Genomic DNA, 17,780 nt, shown 5'->3' with positions numbered 1-17,780 from the left:
TTTACAGCATCTAGGAATTACAGACCTTGGAGCACAGCAGGGTAGGAAGGTGCAATATCAATACAGGTGATAATACAGGAGATTGATAAGTTCGTTCATCACAAAAGCAAAAATAAATTCTTTAAAGGTGGATGCACTATCAATTGATGCCAAACCTTTCCATCAGATGATTATTGCTTGGCTGTTCGTAGTTATCCAGCTTACTGCTGGTGGAGGAAGCTGCGGCTGGTCATATGTATCCGTCTCCTTATATAACTTACAAATAAAGTTGCACTCTGTAACGCTATAGCATGCAAACATGAAATGTATGAAATTGGAATTGCATTACAGCTTTAGAAAATAGGATAAATGAAGATACTTAGTGCATAAATTGGCCAATCATGTGTGCCCAGTAGCCAAGACAAGGCAATCTTCATTGCTGGGAACCTATCTAATGTGATTCCTCTCCTGGACTGATAGCCTACATTTATATGGGAAGGTAGGATCCTGCTGTGATTAAGACCGCCATAGGCCGATGGGTGGAGTGCTCGGTCAGAGAGTCTATGCATATGACGCGCCCCTGGGCCTGTGTCGCGCTGCGTTGCGCACGCAGGAGCTTACCCGGAGCCGGATCTCTTGAGGGTTGTAGTCTCGTGGCGGCGACCCGGTCCGTGCCCAGGGAGTCAAACTGAGCGGCGATGTACTAGCAGTAGATGGTTGGTGACTACGCCACCCGTTGAATGCAGCTATGGAGCTGCCGCTGCAGGGCAGACCGCTGAGGCCGGTGGAAGGATGGTGCAGCGTGGATGGTATAACCCCCAACGGGAGGGGTATGGCCTCAGGGCAGCCGACGTGGATGATGGGGGTAGCAGGAACCACTCAGAGACGGTGCGGTGTAGTTCAGGGTCTTTACTGGAGACAAAGATAGACCCTCCCGGAGTACTTGCTAGTGATAGGGGCCTGGTCAGTCCTTGAGCAGATGGGATCTCCCCTGGCCAGGCGGAGTTGTAGGCCTTCCCAACTAACTGTACTCTTCTGGCTACCTTGCTAGAGGCGGGAATAAGTAGCCCACGTCCCTGAGTGTACCGTGTGGTGCTCACCCGTATGGCCGGTGACTCGGGGCCTTCTAATGGCTTCCGCTCCACGATGGCGGTGCTGGTCCCACGCGTGTGACCGTGCCTTCGGGCTTCTGGGCCAGAGGACCTGAAATCCTCTGCCGGACGGTTTCTGCTGCTGGGTAGGAGTTAGTCCCCACAGCCTCGGACTCCGGGTCCGGTAAGAAATCTTCTCAGTCAGGGCGAGCTCTGCAGCTGCCAGCCCCTGACTCGTTGTAACACTGCTCCCCACAGAGCTCCTGATGTTTCTTGCTATGCTGCTTCTCTTCTCTACTCTTGTTCTGTCTTCTTTCTCACTAACCCTGCCTCAGCCCCGGGTTTATATAGGGGAAGTCCTTCCCCTCCCAAGACTGGGCAGGAGGTGTGGCATGCACAGGATCCCTGACCAAAGGACCTCCCACCTGCTCTCAGACGTAATATCTCTATCACTGTGGCAACCAGACCCCTGGGGTGTCACATTCCCCCCTAGTGAAATTTAGTACTCCGGGACTAAACATATTTTTTTTTTTTTTAGAAAAACATAACAAGGTATAACAATAACAATACAATAAGAAAAACACATAAGATGGTTACGGCGTGTCCGCAACCGGGTGCAGTTTTGAAAAGCAAGGTGTCCATTTCACCAAAACAGGGAGACGTAACCAGGTAGGGGCCTGTCCTGCCCCGAGTCCTTAACAGTCTTTAGTCCATCCTGGGTTACGCTCCAACTATGTACAAGGATTCCCGGTAAATCCACCAAGGACTCCTAAAAAGAACTAGAAACACAAAATTATACACAAGCAACTATAAACAAGTAAACATTATAAGATAGCTTAAACATTTAGATCCTCCAACGTGCGGGTAGCTGGCCTCTAGTGGCCCTAGTGGACCTACGGAGCTGACTGTCTGGCCCTGAACTACAGGGTGTAGGAGCTGTCAAGGGTAAACTGGGCAGCTGTCTATGGGCCCTCTGGCTCACTAGGGGTATGGCAGGCTCACTATAAGCAGAGGGTTGATTTTCCGGGTCTGCTTGTGTAGAGTCTTCTGCCTCCTGGACCGGCTGTTCTTCCAGCTCTACCGGTTGCTCCGTAGGTTCTTGGGATGATGGTTGGAGGAAGGTGAGTACGGGTACCACAACTGCACCATTGGCTTGAGTCCAAGACCGAGGGAAGTCCCCGAGCACGGTACTAACCATATCTTCCCTTTCCTCTACGGGTCGATGGTCTTCTTGTTCCTCTTCAGGGTTCCTCAGTTGTTCGGGACACTTCTTCAGGTGGTCCCGGGATACAATGGCTGTGGTTTCCCCTCCGTCTTTACTGATGGTACAGACCTTCGGGTTTTCGTGGCTTGAGGGCAGTACGGTGTACGGGTCCTTCTCCCACTGGTCGTCCAACTTGTGGAGCCGTCTCTTCCTCTTCAAGACCTGCTCTCCGGGTACCAGGGGAACAGCGGGAGCATACTGGTTGTAAGTTTTCTCTTGTCTTTCCCTAGCCTGACAGAGACTTCGCTCCACGCTCTCCTGTACTCTCCGGTACTGCTGCTGCCTCTCTGTGTCCCAGTCTGTTTCTGGTGAAGTGTCCTCGGGTGTCAGGACTCCCATTTCCAGGTCAACAGGTAACTTACCAGGTCTTGCCCTCATTAGGTAAGCCGGGGTACAGTTGGTGGAACCTACCGGGATGTGGTTGTATAGGTCCACCAGATCGGGCAACTTTTCAGGCCACAGACTGCGTTCTTCCAGGGGCAACGTTTTTAGAAGATCCATTACCACCTGGTTCATTTTTTCACAAAGTCCATTAGTCTGCGGATGGTAGGGTGTCGTCCTTATCTTCCGGCAGCCATACAGATTGCAGAATTCCTGGAAGACCTCCGCTTCAAAGGCAGGTCCCTGGTCCGTCAGCACTTGGTCCGGGTACCCGTGTGGACGGCAAAAGTGCTGCTGGAAGGCTCTAGCTGCTGTTTGAGCCGTTAAGTCCTTGACGGGGACGACAACCAGAAACCGGGAGTAATCATCCACGATGGTTAACGCGTAGACGTAGCCACTTCTGCTTGGGGTCAGTTTTACATGATCCAAGGCTACCAGTTCCAACGGTTGCCGGGTGACGATGGACTGCAGGGGAGTCTTCTGGCTGGCGCGGTCCTTCCTTCTCAGGTTGCACGGGCCACAGTCTCTGCACCACTTCTCAATGGTTCCCCTCATGCCTACCCAGTGGAATCGCTCGCGCAGCAGGAACTCCAGCTTCTTCCACCCGAAGTGTCCAGCTCCGTCGTGGTATGCCTCCATCACCATGGCTGCGTCTCTTCGTGGCACCACTACTTGCCAGAGTAATTCATGCGTCCGGGAGTTAACCATTCTGCGGCACAACTTCCCTTTGTAAAGGAACAGTCGACTCTTCTCTGCCCATAGTTGTTTGGCTTCCTCCGGAGCGTCTGGTTCAAGGCGAGCCTCCGGCCGAGTCAGCATCTCCTTCACCAGTCGGACGGCAGGGTCGCTGTCTTGCGTTTCCGCCCAGTTGTAGTGAGGTAAGGGGTTCAATGTAGCAGCCTGCTTACTCCTTACCCGGTGGGAATACTGGATAGTCCCATGACGGTGGAACGCAGGGAGTTCAATCTCTTCCAGTCCCTCCGGATCTTCTCCTTCGTCCGGCAGGTTGGGCATCCTGGACAGGGCGTCCGCGTTAGTATTGGAGCGCCCTGCCCGGTATTTGATTATGAACTCGTAGTTGGACAGACGGGCCATCCACCTCTGCTCCAGGGCACTGAGTCTTGCCGTGTCCAGGTGTGTCAACGGGTTGTTATCCGTGTACACGGTGAACCGGGAAGAAGCAAGGTAATGCTTAAAGCGCTCAGTGACTGCCCATACCACGGCCAGGAACTCTAGCTTAAATGAGCTATAATTCTCGGGGTTCCTTTCGGTGGGTCGCAGTTTTCGGCTGGCGTAGGCGATTACTCGTTCTTTCCCCTGCTGGATCTGGGACAGTACGGCTCCTAGCCCGATGTTACTGGCGTCGGTGTAGAGGATGAAGGGCTGGCTATAATCCGGGTACGCCAAGATTTCATCCCCCGTGAGGGCCATCTTCAGCTGGCGGAAGGACTCTTCTTCTAGCTCTTCCCATTTGAAGGGCGGCTTCTGGTTCTTGGCCTTCCGGGACTGGCCTATCAGGAGGTCCTGCATAGGCGCTGCCTTTTTGGTGAAACCGGGAATAAACCTTCGGTAGTAGCCTACCAACCCGAGGAACTGCCGCACTTCTTTTACGCTGGAGGGGCTTGGCCATCCCTTAATTGCGGTGATCTTATCGGGGTCGGGAGCCACTCCGTCAGCGCTCACCACGTGTCCCAGGTACTGCACCTTTGGTTTCAGGAGGTGACACTTGGAGGGTTTCACCTTTAGGCCGTAACTCGCCAGAGCTTCGAACACCTCCGCCAGGTGTTTCAGGTGGTCCTCATAAGTTTTGGAGTATACGATGACATCGTCCAGGTACAACAGGACCGTCTCGAAGTTTCTGTGGCCCAGACAGCACTCCATTAATCGTTGGAAGGTTCCTGGGGCGTTGCAGAGTCCGAACGGCATGCAGGTGAACTCGCTAAGTCCCATCGGGGTGGTGAATGCGGTCTTCTCCCGGTCCGCCTCTGCTACAGGAACCTGCCAGTACCCGCTAGTGAGATCCAAGGTAGAGAAGAAGTTAGCAGACCTTAAAGCAGCCAATGACTCCTCTATCCTTGGTAAGGGGTACGCATCCTTGTGTGTGATACGGTTGATTTTCCGGTAATCTACACACATCCTCATGGTGTTGTCTTTCTTTTTGACTAAAACTAGCGGGGCTGCCCAGGGGCTACAGCTATCCCGGATTACCCCAGCCTCCTTCATGTCTCTAAGCATCCCCTTGGCGTGTTGGTAATGTGCAGGGGGTACGGGTCGATACCTCTCTTTTATGGGAGGATGATCTCCCGTGGGGATGCGGTGTTCTACCCCCTTGACTCGCCCGAAGTCTAACGGGTGTTTACTAAACACTCTCTCATACTCTTGAACCACCCGGTAGACTCCCTGTTTCTGGTGGGAGGGAGTGGAGTCAGTTCCCAAGTGTAGTTGCTGACACCAATCCTCCATTACTTTCTTAGAGCCGTTACCTTCCTCCGGGTGAGATGGAGGCAAGGGTTCCACAGACCGTATAGAGTTTTGGTTGATGGTATATAATTTTGCTAGCGTGGCGTACCGGGGCAGGTACACTTCCCTCTCCCCGATATTGATTATGCGAACGGGCACCCTCCCATGGCGTACATTGACCACCCCCCGTGCTGTCAAAATGGTGGGCCTACTGTCTGAGTAAACTGGTTCTACCATTGCCTGGTAATCTCTACCTCTCAGACCAATAGCTGCCCGGCACCAAATCATCATTTCACTTTTTGGGGGCATGGCAATAGGGAAAGGGTCACACATTCTTACGCTACCAATCTCACCGCCGGAGAGTTCCACCTGTTGCCGTCGCATCAGTGCCCGGATCTCTTTCTGGAGCACTCGCTGCTCGCCGGAGCTGGCGTTCTTGGCAACCTGCTGTAGAAGGAAAATCACCTCTGCAAGACAATTTTCAATTACATTAGTTCCTAGAGTTATTTTTGGGTGGCTCTCATGTTTGTCAATGTCTACAATGATCAGTCCCTGTGCTGCCAGTTCGACTCTACCGATTTTGATGGTCACCTCTTTAAATCCGATCTGTGGCACGGGCTGGCCATTGCTGGCGATGATACTCAAGTCGTCGTCAGGGTAGCGGGTAATATCCGAGTCATTCCAGTACTGCTTAAAGAGCACGTACGGGATGGTGGTGACCTGTGACCCGGTGTCCAGTAGGGCACTCATGGGAATGCCATCCAGTACCACAGGCAAGACTGGACGTCCTCCCACATATCTGTCGCGCCAGTTCGATGGGCCTGGTGATCTTTTTCCTGGGGGTTGGCCCTCTACCCCAGGTTGTGCCCGTTTAAAGAACAGTACCTTTCCATATGTCCGGGTTGATTGCAGCGGCGGCAGATGGGTCGTCCGTCCTCGCTGTATCGGTCACTGGGTCTTCCTCTGGCCGGTGGGGTCCTCCTTGGTCGACGCCACGGGATGTCCTCCGGTCCGGATGCCAGCTGGATCTTCCCTGGGGTGGAAACCTGTAAAGACTGCACAGTTCGGGTTAGCGCAGCAACGCTCTTAGCTAGCTCTTGGACCTGATGGCGTAGGTCTGGAGCCGGGTCATTGTCCAAAGCCTGCGCATCAGCTCCCACAGGCCCTGCCGACAAGGGCGCCGCCTCCTGGTGGTAAGTGATAGCTGGGCGCCTGTGGGTCACAACGCCACCCGGTGCCGGTTCTCGGAGCACCCGGATGGCTCTGTCCTTGAACTGTGCAAAGTCCAGATGGGGATCCTGTAAGGCCATTGCCCGCAACTGGGTTCGGTGGGCATTGCAATATAAACCTTCTATAAATTGTTCAGTCAACAGCCTGTCCTCGTTTCCCACCCCATCAGGGTCGGTCTGCTTTATGGACCTCAGGGCCTCTTGTAGGTTTAGTGCATAGTCCCTTATACTCTCATGCGCTCGCTGCTTGCACCCGTAGAATCTAAGCTTAATCTCGGCTGAGGTGCGGGTATCAAAGGTGTCCTTCAGCCGGGTTAGAATCCCTGTGACAGTCCTCCTCCCAGGTGGCCAGGATTTTACTTCCCTTTTGGCTGCCCCAGTTAGTTGGGCCACCAGGATGCTCACTTTTTGCTCTTCTGTGAGGGGGTACACCTGGAAGAGGCTTTCCAGGTTTTCTCTAAAGTCATGCAGGGTATGTGACTCCCCTGAGTACTGGGGTAGCCAAGCTGCTCCCGGGATATAGGGCATGGTGAAGGGCATAACTGCAGCAGCGGTGGCGCTGGCGGGGGTTGAGGCAGTGAAGCTCTCCTCCGTATCCGACATCTTCCTCCCCCCTAGTGGACCGTGGCCTACCTTGCGATGATCCTGTTCCGTAGGCCGCGGCTCCGCAGTGGATCGTCAGGGTCGAGGACCTTCCGTCGCGCTCCGGTGACGTCGGCGTCTGCTGGGCTCCTTCCAGGACCTTACGCAACGTCCGGACGTGAGGCGGGGCTTCAGTTCTCGCGCGCTTTCGGAGTCCACGCCCCTCTTCTTCCCGCGCGGCGTCCTCAAGATGGCGTCCAATGGCGGGAAAACTCCACGGATGGCGGGAAGAAGGTCGAAGATGGCGCCGGATGGCGGGAAAACTTCGCGGATGGCGGGAAGAAGGTAGAAGATGGCGCCGGATGGCGGGAAACCTCCACGGATAGCGGGAATCTTCACCACTGGTAAGTTTGAACAGTCTTTGCTTTTCAGGCACGCAGTACCCGGTGGTTGCGGGCACGAAATCCTGCCGACTACGCCAAAGTTGACGCGCCCCTGGGCCTGTGTCGCGCTGCATTGCGCACGCGGGAGCTTACCCGGAGCCGGATCTCTTGAGGGTTGTAGTCTCGTGGCGGCGACCCGGTCCGTGCCCAGGGAGTCAAACTGAGCGGCGATGTACTAGCAGTAGATGGTTGGTGACTACGCCACCCGTTGAATGCAGCTATGGAGCTGCCGCTGCAGGGCAGACCGCTGAGGCCGGTGGAAGGATGGTGCAGCGTGGATGGTATAACCCCCAACGGGAGGGGTATGGCCTCAGGGCAGCCGACGTGGATGATGGGGGTAGCAGGAACCACTCAGAAACGGTGCGGTGTAGTTCAGGGTCTTTACTGGAGACAAAGATAGACCCTCCCGGAGTACTTGCTAGTGATAGGGGCCTGGTCAGTCCTTGAGCAGATGGGATCTCCCCTGGCCAGGCGGAGTTGTAGGCCTTCCCAACTAACTGTACTCTTCTGGCTACCTTGCTAGAGGCGGGAATAAGTAGCCCACGTCCCTGAGTGTACCGTGTGGTGCTCACCTGTATGGCCGGTGACTCGGGGCCTTCTAATGGCTTCCGCTCCACGATGGCGGTGCTGGTCCCACGCGTGTGACCGTGCCTTCGGGCTTCTGGGCCAGAGGACCTGAAATCCTCTGCCGGACGGTTTCTGCTGCTGGGTAGGAGTTAGTCCCCACAGCCTCGGACTCCGGGTCCGGTAAGAAATCTTCTCAGTCAGGGCGAGCTCTGCAGCTGCCAGCCCCTGACTCGTTGTAACACTGCTCCCCACAGAGCTCCTGATGTTTCTTGCTATGCTGCTTCTCTTCTCTACTCTTGTTCTGTCTTCTTTCTCACTAACCCTGCCTCAGCCCCGGGTTTATATAGGGGAAGTCCTTCCCCTCCCAAGACTGGGCAGGAGGTGTGGCATGCACAGGATCCCTGACCAAAGGACCTCCCACCTGCTCTCAGACGTAATATCTCTATCACTGTGGCAACCAGACCCCTGGGGTGTCACACATACAAACATCAAAGACAGTCACTTCCAAACAGAGAACAGAACAAGTGTGAACAGGTGCATACTAGTATTGCAGAGTACAACTTTATTTGTTAGCTATATAGGGAGATGGCCACTCTTAGCTTGCACCTGTTCACACCTGTTCTCTGTTTGGAAGTGACGGTCAGTCTTTTGATATTTATACATAGACTCTCTGACCGAGCACTCCACCCATCAACCTGTGGCGGTTTTAATCACAGCAGGATCCTACCTTTCCATACAAATGTAGGCTATAAGTAGTGATGAGCGAGCATACTAGCAAGTACTCAGTACACGAGATGCTCGGGCGGATGCTCGGGTCCCCTCCTCTTTAGAGAGCCAATCAACAAGCAGAGATTGTCTGAAACACATTGTAATGCCGTAGCCATGTTGGTTGTGGCATTACAGTGATTGGCTGGCCGCACAGCGTCTTCAGGTGTATATCAGACCAGGTGCCGCCATGCTCGTCACTGTCACTCCGGATCAGACAGTGTAGGGAGAGGTGCTGCTGAGCTAGGGAGAGATTCACTTGTTTCTAGTTAGTGTAGGTGTACAGACTATATTAGAGACACATATCCATCTCAACAAACAGTCCTTCTGAGGACTAATCCATCTGCAGAGATATCAGGCAGGCAGTGTATATAGGCAGGCAGGGTATATAGCAGACTGCAGTGCATATAGCACAAGAGGCTCCATTCCAGTTCTGCCTTCTGCTGCTGTTATATATTTCTAGACAAAGGTCCAGGTCTCAGGGGCCAGGAATACTTTTATTTTGGATCTTAATCCTCATTATTTGCTTTAAAAGCAATCCAGAGAACACCGTTTTTCTGCGTCATTTGCTTGTTGGCACTGCAGAATACAGCCAGGTCCTTTCCATATTAAAGCGCTAGAAATCCAGCTATTGAAAACTGTGGTTTGCCTGTCACACGGATCACATATAATTGCGCTGAAAATTCTGCCATTTTTGGCCTCCTTTCAAATTTTGTTGCAGTGTGTCAGCGAAATAATTGAAATGAGGTCGCTGTTAAAAATAGTTACCTACAGGCCAGGTATTTAAAACTGTGTTTTCTCCGTCACACGGATCACATAAAAGTTCACTTCAAATACAGCCATTTGTAGTGAGCGTGGAAGAAACTGTCCTCCATTTAAAATGGGCAAAGCGCAAGGCAAGGGACGGGAAACTAGACGTGATGGTGATGGTGCATGCAGAGGCCGAGGCCGTGGGCAAGCTGAAATTGTGCCACAACAAACACCCACATCTTCTCGCTCAACCTTCCTGTCTCAATTAATAGGGGACTGCAGCACACCACTATTGAACCCAGAGCAGTGTGAAAAGGTTGTTGGTTGGATAGCGGATAATGCTTCCAGTCACTTAGCCACCACCACCAGCACCACCCTGTCTTCCACACGGTCAAGTCTCAGTAGCCGTGAGTCTGGACCCCATATTCCTCACCCTGATCCTCCTTCCTCCCACCATGCCGAGTACCCAGAGGCAACTGATCCCACACTTGGACACTCTGAAGAGCTGTTCACTTTTCCATTTATACATTTGGGCTAGTGTTGAGCGAGCATGCTCAACACTGCTCGGTACTCACCCGAGCATCACGCTACTCGGGATGTTCGGCGAGCACCGAGCATTTCCGGGTTACTCGGGCGGGAGCTCGGGTCTCCGCCCTGCACGTTTGGCGCTCTTTACAGAGTCAATGAACATGCAGGGATTGCCAGTCACTGTAATGCCGCAGCCATGTTGTTTGTGGGCATTACAGTGATTGGCTGGCCACACAGCGTCACCTCGAGAATTTTTATCCTGCGAAATAGTTAGTGTAGGGTCTGTAAAGACTGCCAGAACAAACAAACAGTCCTTTTCAGGACTAATATCCATCCCAGATACCAGGCAGGCAGGCAGGCTGTATAGGAGACACAGTGGTTATACCAGCAAACGCTGCATTACAGTCCTGTGTGCTGCTCCTGTTGCTGAAATTGCTGGACTTAGCTCCAGGTCTCGGGGGCCAGGAAAAATCCTTTTTTTTCATTTAAATCCTCTTTTTTTTTTCCTCCTTCACACTGTACAAATACCCGTCTTATTAACCTTTTGGTGTCCCCCCCCCCCCAAAAAAAAAGTGTGTCTCTGATTTTTCAGACACAAATATATCTGTTGAAAAGAGTCTGGTGTAGGCCACAGAAACAGAAGTGTGGTTTTGCAGTTCCACGGTAAAAAATCTCTATTGTCCTGCTTTTGGCATTTTTTTGCCATAAAAAATAAATAATAGTGTCTCCTGATTGTTCAGACACAAATATATCTGTTGAAAATAGTCTGGTGTAGGCCCGAGAAATACAAGTGTGGTTTTGCAGTTCCACGGTTCGAGCCTCTGTATTATCCACTTTTGGTCCATTTGTATCTAAAAAAAACAGTTTGAGTGTGTCGCTCACTGTTCAGCTGCAAATATATATATATTTAAAAAAGTCTGGTATACACCAGTAAATTATAACTGTGGTTTTGCTATTCCACGGTAAAAAATCTCTATTATTCAGCTTTTGGTATTTTTTCCGTAAAGAAAAACAGTAATATTTTCTCCCTGATTGTTCAGATTGTTTAAACGATTCTGGTGTAGGCCAGAGAAATAGAACTGTGGTTTTCCACTTCCATGGTTCTAATCTACTTTTTTTTACCCTTTTTCCATTGATAGTGCGAGTGTAAGCTATTTTACTTCATTTACAATGGGCAAGGCGCGTGGCAAGGGACATGGAACTGGACGTTCTGGTGATGGTTCGTGCAGAGGACGGGGCCGTGGCCAAGGTGAAAATGTGCCACAACCAACAGCCACATCTTCTCGCTCCCACTTCTTGACCGAATTACTAGGGAAGCACAGAACAACACCAGTATTGCGAACTGATCAGTGTGAACAGGTTATTAATTGGATAGCCGATAATACTTCCAGTTACCTGGGCACCACCACCTCCGGTCTGTCTTCCACACGGTCAACTCTTAGTAGCCGTGAATCTCGACCGCATACTCCTCCTCACCCTGATGCTCCTTCCTCCCACCATGCCGAGTGTCGTCAGACAGCAACTGATCCCACACTTGTACACTCTGAAGAGCTGTTCACTGGTCCATTTCCAGATTTGTGCCCCTCGCCTGCTCCGCTTGAAGTGGTGGAAGAGGAGATCCCATGTAGCTATGCCCAAATATTTGAACAGCCACGGCCAGAGGAAGTCGATGCTGGCAATTTGTCACAAGAGGTGGACGATGACGAGACACAATTGCCAGGAAGTGAGGAGGAGGATCGTGGTGGGCAAGTGGAAGTGGAGGAGGTGGTGGATGATCTAGTAACTGACCCAACGTGGCAGGAGGACATGCAGAGTGAGGCCAGCAGCACACAGGGAGAGGGAGGCAGAGTACCCCAACAGGCAGGAAGAAGCAATGTGGTGGCCGCAGACAGAAGGCGGGCAACCGTTCCCCGTAACACCAACACGAGGGACGTTGCCCGTACAAGCGGTAGGTCTTCGAGAGTCTGGAATTTTTTTAAAGACTCTGCTGATAACCCCAAAAAGGCCATTTGTACCACCTGCCATGCCAGCATCAGCAGGGGTGACAAAACTACCAGCCTGACCACCACCAGCATGATCAGGCACATGGCAGCAAAGCACCCGACTTTGTGGGGCGAACCCAAGGGTCCACGACCAGTGTCAGCGGGTGTCACCACTGCTTCTTCCGCTGTTGTGCGTGCAATAGAACCCCCTGTTGTGTGTGCAAGGCAATCCCCTGTCCATACTGCATGCAAAGATGCCCCCTCCTCTCAGTCTTCACTTGTCATGGCAGCATCAACGTCCACGTCCACGTCCCACCGCAGCTTTGGAAATGACTGCTTGCGTTGGAAATGCTGCCTTTTAGGCTGGTGGAGACGGAATACTTCCGCAACCTTATGGCGGTGGCCGTCCCTCGGTACTCAGTCAACAGCTGACAATATTTTGCCCGGTGTGCCATCCCCGTACTACACAAGCACGTGTCCCAAAACATCTGCCGTGCCCTCAACAATGCAATTACTGGGAGAGTCCACCTGACAACGGACACATGGACAAGTGCTTGAGGCCAGGGACGGTACATCTCTCTGACGGCACACTGGTAAACATAGTGGAAGCCGGGAACCAGTCGGATCTTGGGACGGAACACATCCTCCCCACACCGAGGATTGCGGGCCCTATGTCAGTCAGAGTTACCCCCACAGTGTACAGCTCCTGCGCATCATCCTCCTCCTCATGTTCAGCCTCCATCTCAGATATCAACACATCAGTTACAAGCTGGAAGCACTGCAGTACTGCCTCAGCCAAGCAGCAACAGGCTGTGCTGAAACTCCTAAGCTTAGGTGATAAACCTCACACTGCTTGTGAGTTGTGGACAGCTGTGAAAGAGCAGGCAGATCTATGGCTGAGACCGCTGAACCTACATCCTACGTGTGTGACAATGGCCATAACCTGGTGGCGGCTCTGTGGCGAGGCGAGATCACACACGTACCATGCCTGGCTCATGTGCTTAACCTCGTGGTTCAGCGGTTTCTTAAATCGTACCCCGAGTTGCCAGATCTGCTCGTCAAAGTACTCCACCTGTCAGCTCATTTTTGCAAGTCGGCTACAGCTTCCGCCGCCCTTGCTGTGTTGCAGCAGCGTTTGCAGATTCCGTCACACCGACTGGTGTGTGATGTCCCCACACGTTGGAACTCTACCCTCCACATGTTGCAAAGGATTTGTGAGCAGAAGAGAGCAGTTGTGGAGTACCAGCTGCAACATGGCCGTCGATATTCAGGTCAGACTCCACACAAAAGACCTCAGGAGTGGATCTGGATGTCTGACATATGTACCATCTTGACAAACTTTGAGGAGTCCACCCAGATGGTGAGTGGCGATGATGCCATCATTAGCGTCAGCATTCCACTTGTCTGTCTTTTGCAACGCTCTCTGCAGAGAATTAAAGAGGAGGCATTGCAGCTAGAGTATGATGAGATGGATCAAGAAGCCGTAGTGGTCGATTACACACAGCCCAGCCTCATCTCATCCCAATGTGCATTGGGGGACAATGAGGGAGAGGAGGAGGAGGTGGAAGAACAGGAGCTTGTGTCATGCGCTGTAGACGGTAGTACCTGTACAACTGTCATACCGTCAGTTCAGCATGGGTGGCCTGAGGACAGGGGGGAGGAGGAGGAGGAGAGCATGGTCAGTCGTCATCTTGGTGAGGACACGGAAGTCTTGCCCGTTACCAGTCTGGCACGCATGGCTGACTTTATGTTACGCTGCTTTAACCGTGACCCTCGCGTTGTCAAAATGTTGGGTGACAGTCATTACTGGTTGGTGACACTTTTAGACCCCCGCTACAAGGAGAACTTTCACTCTCTTATTCCTGAGGTGGAGAGGTCTACAAAAATGGGGCAGTACCAGAAGGCCCTTGCTGCAGAACTGTTAAAAAAATTCCCATCTGAACACGCTAGCTGCAGAGGTCACAGTTCGTTCACCAACCAAAGCGTACAAGCGAGAGAGACGCAACTCCAATCCAGCAGAGGCAGGGGAACACTGTCAACGTTCTGGGACAGTTTTCTGAGACCCGCCCAGCTTACAGGCCCTGAGGCGCGGGGTACTCTCACAAGGAGTGGAAAGTTTCAAAAGATGGTGAGGGAGTACCTTGCCGACTCTACCAGCGTCCTCCGTGATTCCTCTGTGCCTTTTAATTATTGGGTATCCAAGCTGGACACTTGGAATGAACTCGCTCTGTATGCCTTGGAGGTCCTGGCCTGCCCTGCCGCTAGCGTGTTATCGGAGCGTATTTTTAGTGCCGCTGGGGGAATTATAACTGATAAGCACACTCGCCTGTCAACTGACAATGCTGACAAGCTGACCCTTATCAAAATGAACAAGGGCTGGATTAGGCCAGACTTCTCATCACCACCAAACGACAGCAGAGTAAAATAAAGTCAAATGCACTGTGTTTTTTCGGAAGGTGTATTCACATGCACCGCTTCACACCCACACATGGGTATACGCTTCCTCATTTCGGCTGTTTTATGTTCTTCTCCTTATCCTCAGCCTCCACCACCACTATACCACCAGGGTGACCATGGTCCGTGTTGCCATTATTGAAAGTTCCTCCGTCCTTATTTTTGTCAGCTTTTGCTTGGAAGGCATAAGCAAAGACTGTGGGACACCCACTCCCCAATAATGGGAATAATATTTTTAAGATGCTGTACTGTATGGCTCTTGTAAGGGGCATTGCTAGTTCCTCCATCCTAATTTTTGGCAGCTTTTGCTTGGAAGGCATTAGCAAAGACTATGGGAGACTCACTCCTCAATAATGGGAATAATGCTTTTAAGATGCTGTACTGTATGGCTCTTGTAAAGGGCATTAAAAGCGTCTTGTTAAGCTACTGTGACCTCCATCACTTTTCCGAGGGCCATTAAAAGCGTCTTGTTAAGCTACTGGGACCTCCACGTCTCTTCTGAGGGGCATTAAAAGTGTCTTGTTATACCACACTGACCTCCACGTCTCTTCTGAGGGGCATTAAAAGAGTCTTGTTATACCACTCTGATCTCCACGTCTCTTCTGAGGGGCATTAAAAGCGTGTTGTTATACCACTCTGACCTCCATGTCTCTTCTGAGGGGCATTAAAAGCGTCTTGTTAAGCTACTGTGACCTCCACCACTTTCTCAAGGGGCATTAAAACCGTCTTGTTAAGCTACTGTGACCTCCATGTCTCTTCCGAGGAGCATTGAAATGTTGTTTTTAATTACCTCTAACCTCCACGACTCTTCCAACGGGCATTGCATTTCCTCTTAATTTTAGTCAGCTTTTGATTTTCAATGCAAAGGCGAAAACTAGGGGAGACCCACTCCCCATGTCTATTTCAAGGGGCATTGCAGTTCCTCATAATTTTTGGAAAGCCTTCCATTCACTGCTTAGGCCAACAGTGTACAGGAGACCCAGTTGTTATAAATGGAAAAAACGGTTTAGTTAAGGCCCTCTGACCCCCATGTCACTTCCAAGGGGCATTGGAGTGCGTCGAAAATGTTTGGTAGGCATTGCACTCACTGTATGCCCTATAACTGTGTAGCCGAACCGCTCCTTTTGTTACAGAAACATATCCTACAAGACATGTGTGGTTGACTGGCCTGATATTGATGTGAATGGTCCCTGTTCCTCCTGCTCTTTCTCCTTTGCCACCACCTCATCCATCATTTATCACCTGAAGCTTTGTTTTAACGGGAGTCATAGAACTGGGATAGTAGCAGGAAAACATCCAGCAATCCTCGTAGGAGGTAGGATATGCGCCAAAACGCTGACAACCTAAGGCCTAGCCGCTACTACATACATGTGCTTGCATTCCAAGAAAACAAAGCAGATGCTAACTTCTATCATCATCATGCTCCTCACCTTGGCACTCTCAACTCCCCTGATGGAGAAGCCAGGGCCCACCGGAGGAGTCTGATTCCCTGATGGGTTTGTCCAATGCTGCCCTACAGCAGGTTAGTCTAAGAAAAGTGTGTGGGTCGGTAACAGGAGAAATCGGGGCGGCTGGGGACCGTTTATGGACACCCGGCCGCCCCCAGGCGGCTGGGGACCGAGTGTGGACACCCGGCCGCGGGGCGGCTGGGGACCGAGCGTGGACGCCCGACCGCCGGGTGGCTGGGGGCTGAGTATGGATGAAAGGGCCGCCAACGCAGCCATGACATGGTGGCTGGCGTCTGCCTCCACATGCCTAAAAGGCCCAATTTCAAGTGCAAGCAAGCTAGCAGTATGGTATTGCAGCCTGGGGGTGGCTAGGTGGCAGGTTGCACACTTACGCTTGCATTCCAACAAAAGAAAGCAGATGCTAACTTCTATCATCATCATGCTCCTCACCTTGGCACTCTCAACTGCCCTGATGGAGAAGCCAGGGCCCACCGGAGGAGTCTGGTTCTCTGGTGGGCTCGTCCAATGCTGCCCTAAAGTAGGCCAGGCTAAGAAAAGTCTGTGGGGATGTTCCACGGAGAAATCGGGGCGGCTGGGGACCGCTTATGGACACCCGGCCGCCCCCAGGCGGCTGGGGACCGTGTGTGGACACCCGGCCGCGGGGCGGCTGGGGACCGAGTGTGGACACCCGGCCGTCCCCTGGCGGCTGGGGACCGAGTGTGGACACCCGGCCGCGGGGCGGCTGGTGACTGAGTATGGATACCTCGCTGCCGAAGCAGCCATGAGGTAGTGGCCAGCTTTGGCCTCCTCCAAACTAAAAGGCCCCATTTCAAGTGCAAGCTAGCAGTATGGTATTGCAGTCTGCGGGTGGGTGGGTGGTTGGCTGCATATTTGTGCTTGCATTGCAAGGAATGGGGGAGGTACAATTGAACACTGCCCTGGGACAAGGACTTGCACGGGGATAGTTGCAAGTCTGCATCTTCTGATGTGGCAAGGATCACTTCTGATGGGCACACTTTTAGGCAGTGACCTGGGTGTCAGAGATGCTTCCAGGGGTCTTCCCATGCTGTTTCCATGTCTTTTCAGCACTGTATGCATGTGTTGTAAAATGTTAAAATGACATTTCCCGGTGAATGCATTTGTCACGGTTGAAAGCAATACAAAAGTGCAAAAACGCATAAAAAATGCTAGTTGTGAACATAGCCCAAGGTGTGGAGGAGTATTTTTGTTTTTGGTTATTTATTTTACCTTATACACAAGTCTTTACCCTGGAAAAGAAATGCCTTAACATATTTCACAGGAAAAAAGTTTCACTTTCGTTTTTGAACGTTTTATTATGAGTCTGTAAAAGTGGCTTAATACCTGTGACCACGTTGTTGACAGCAGTGACCTAGGGGTCAGAAATGCTTCCTGGGGCGACCCCATGCTGTCCCCATGTCATTTGAGCACTGTCACTATCGTTTTGGGCACTTGTTAGGCTTTTAAAAGACTGCCGGGGGTGCCGCCGCAAAAATGCTCAGGTCTCCCATAGACTAACATTGGGCTCGGGTCAAGCACCCGAGTATCACGGCGAGCTCGGCCCGAGCTTCTAGCATCCGAGCATTTTAGTGCTCGCTCAACACTAATTTTGGCCTCTCACTCCCTCCACTTGATAAAATACAAAGAGAGAGAGAGCGCAAAGCCCAATAGGGTTACACCTGTAGACATAGGGAATAATAGTAAAAAGGTGGTTCTCACCTGGTTAGGTTGTGTGAGGACACAACTACCATAACATATAAAAGGCAGCTGCAGCGGATCTCCAACAAGTGTCCCACAGGATCAGAATAAATCCAAATTCGGTGAAGGTAGAGATATACG

Source organism: Phyllobates terribilis, unplaced genomic scaffold (assembly GCF_046119375.1).
Source record: "Phyllobates terribilis strain yellow unplaced genomic scaffold, ASM4611937v1 Scaffold_7__3_contigs__length_470593459, whole genome shotgun sequence".
Lineage (NCBI taxonomy): Eukaryota > Metazoa > Chordata > Amphibia > Anura > Dendrobatidae > Phyllobates > Phyllobates terribilis.
Note: the sequence above shows the minus strand (reverse complement) of the source record.